We start from the raw sequence: 3009 nt of genomic DNA, 5'->3' as shown, positions 1-3009 counted from the left end.
TGTTGTTATAAAATTATTGCAAATGAATTGAGGAAGGTGACTGTCTATTCCATTCTGATAAGATGCTGTCTCTAAATATTGCATTATTTGCAAGAAATGAGACTTCCATACCAACCTAAGACGGTAAAGCAAACTTGAAAAAGTGGCTTCAGTGTGAATATCCAGTGTTAAAACTCCTTCCTAGAATGAATGAAAAGTTAAGGACATGTAGACATAGTTTTGTACCAGAATGAAGGGGTTTTTTTTGTTTGTTTTTTTTGACAGCTTTCTTTTCTGCAAAGTTTGTGTGTAGCAGTTTTCCTATAAACTTTCTCATTAATTCAGAGCTAAACAGGAATTTCAAAGCACAGATCAAGAAGAAACCAGTGGGCTTCTGTTGTGGCAACATCAGAGTTCTGTTTTGTTGTTCAATCTGTAGTTGCTTCCTCAGTGACCATTTCAAATCATTCTCTACTTTCATTTGCTCTGAGCCGGAAGTGAAATCAGGTTCTCCTTTCTTCTCAGAAACATCACCAAGTCTTCCGTTTGTAAATTGTTTAGAAGCATACAACATGGTAACATAACCACAAAAATCCCTGCAAACCCATTTTGTCCCTTAGCATTTGCAGTGCTTTATGGACAATCATATTAACATGACTCATGACTCTCCTTGTAGTTGTTTCATCAAGTGGGAAAGATTTCTTCCATCCCGTTGTTCAATATTATGAGCATATCTAAAGTAGGAATTATTTCAGGATTAGGACCCCAAGGCATTATTAATGTTTAATAATAACCATGAAATATGGGGTGTCTGGGTGGCTCAGTCAGTTAAGTGTCTGACTCTTGGTTTTGGCTCAAGTTATGATCTCACGGTTTTGTGAGTTAGAGTTCCACGTCGGACCCCACACTGACAGTGTGGAGCCTGCTTGAGATTCTCTGTCTCTCCCTTCTCTCTGCCCCTCCCCAACTTGCTCGCGCATGCTCCCTCTCTCTCCTTCTCTCAAAATAAACAAATAAACTTAAAAAAATAATAACCATGAAATCTCTATGATAGTTTTTGAAGTCTTATGCTTTTGGACAGTAAAAGAAAATGGGTATCTGACTTCTGGGTGGTGACTTCTAGATAATGGATCTAAATAATGCTGAGCAGGGGGCACCTGGATGGCGCAGTCAGTTAAGCGTCTGACTTTGGGTCAGGTCATGATCTCACGGTTCATGGATTTGTGAGTTCCAAGTCCTGCATGGGGCTCTCTGTTGTCAGCATGGAGCCTGCTTCAGATCTTTTGTCTCCCTCTCTCTCTGCCCCTCCCCTGCTCACTCTCTCTCTCTCAAAAATAAATAAACATTAAAAAATAGCAACAATAAAATGCCAAGCAATACTATTGCCAATGGGTTGATCTATTAGAGAAGCTGTGGAAACAAGCAATTTATAATTTTTGTGTAGAACTCTGCTTCAAGTTGTAGAATTCAAATCAGGAAGGCTTTTACAATGTAAGAGGTTCAGAAGAAAACCATAATTGGGTTGTTACTGTGATGCAGAGACAGTATTTTGTTTCTTTAAGTGCCTGATCAAAATATTTCTGCAGTCTGCACTTCTCCTTCCTAAGTGTTTTGAATCTTTTCTAATTCTGTTAAGGAAGCTGTCCAGAGACTCATGTGAGAGTTTGCCAACTTTAGGTGAAAGATTTCTCATCGTTAAAAAGGCAAGAGTTGAGTCAGATAGGAAAACAATATCTTTGTGTATCCTGTAGACAGACCCAAACTGCTTATCCTGGCAGTGTCAGCTGGATGTAGTATGGATATCAGAGCTGACACAGCTTCTTGTTCAGGACTCCTGCCTTCTTCACCATGCCATGGTAGGAGTATCTTTTGTAGATATAAACTACTTTTAAATTTGTTTACACAGGGTACATTCCACCATGATGAATGAAGTTGATCCAGATTTATTACTTGTCTCTTATGTGCAAAGCCCAATCAGCAATACATGGAAACATCATTCTTAACCAATGATAAGTCTCCCTCAAGGACATTTGCAAGCTCAGCAACATTAGTATGCTTATCTATTGAAAGATAATGCATAGTTTCAAAGTAATCACCTAGTCATCTGGCATTCAGTTCATTATAAAACCTTCAAGAGAATGAAATTGTCACCAGAGATTGATTTATTTATTCAAAGAAATAAATCCTTTGTTATATAAACTATGTACCACATTATAATCTACTGATCCAGAGAGTTGGGGACCTGAATCAGCGATCTTCACGGTAGTGTATTCCTCAGGCAAAATTCATATCTTTATGTCATTTTTGTGATCTGACCAGTTTATATTACCTACCATATCTCTATGGGATTTTCTACTGGCTTTATTGGTAGAGGATGTGACCTTTCCCCCAAATTTCAAAAAGAAAAAATGTAGTGATCCATATTGATTCATAATATCAATGTACTACTGTCTTTTAACACCATGAAATTGTAGACAGTCCCGGACAACTGGACAATGAAGCATAACTCTTCTCAGTTTTCAAAATGTCATTGATCATCTCAGCATAATGCAAAAATGGTATTATCTCAGTCCCACAATATCCAATAAATGGTAAAGGTACAGCATGAAACCGTCTAGAGTATAATAGCTCCTCAAAGTATTTGTACTCATCTTCCTTGACATGTTTATGTTCTATTTCTGTATCATAACTGATGGTGGACATGTAGAGGACAACCTACTTTGCACATTTTCTCTGTGAATTTTAAAGACCCTGTCACCTACTGGCTAGCAGCTTGCTCTGTGGGCAGTATGCCTTATGTGGAGCTCTCTGTCTATGGTGTGAGGGCCCTGGGACAGCTGGGGGGGAGCATACTAGAGGCCTGGTACCTTACACTTTGGAATTTCCCAGGCTGCCCCATGGTGAAGGCTCCAGACAGCTCAGCTTGGCAGAGAACAGAGAACAGTGTTAGGAGCGCATCAGAGGACTCAGTTTCTTTATTAAATTATATTTTGAGGGAAAAAAAATAACTTTTAAAATCTCTTTTTTATA

General features: G+C 38.6%; 1 pseudogene; it reads right to left on the bottom strand.

Annotated features, from left to right (window-relative positions):
- Positions 1-1273: 1273 nt before the first annotated feature.
- On the bottom strand, positions 1274-2682 carry LOC122201197 (annotated as a pseudogene).
- Positions 2683-3009: the final 327 nt, after the last annotated feature.

The sequence above is a fragment of the Panthera leo genome, chromosome D1 (assembly GCF_018350215.1).
Source record: "Panthera leo isolate Ple1 chromosome D1, P.leo_Ple1_pat1.1, whole genome shotgun sequence".
NCBI lineage: Eukaryota > Metazoa > Chordata > Mammalia > Carnivora > Felidae > Panthera > Panthera leo.
The sequence above is the reverse complement of the archived record's forward strand: the minus strand, read 5'-3'. Positions and strand labels throughout refer to the sequence as shown.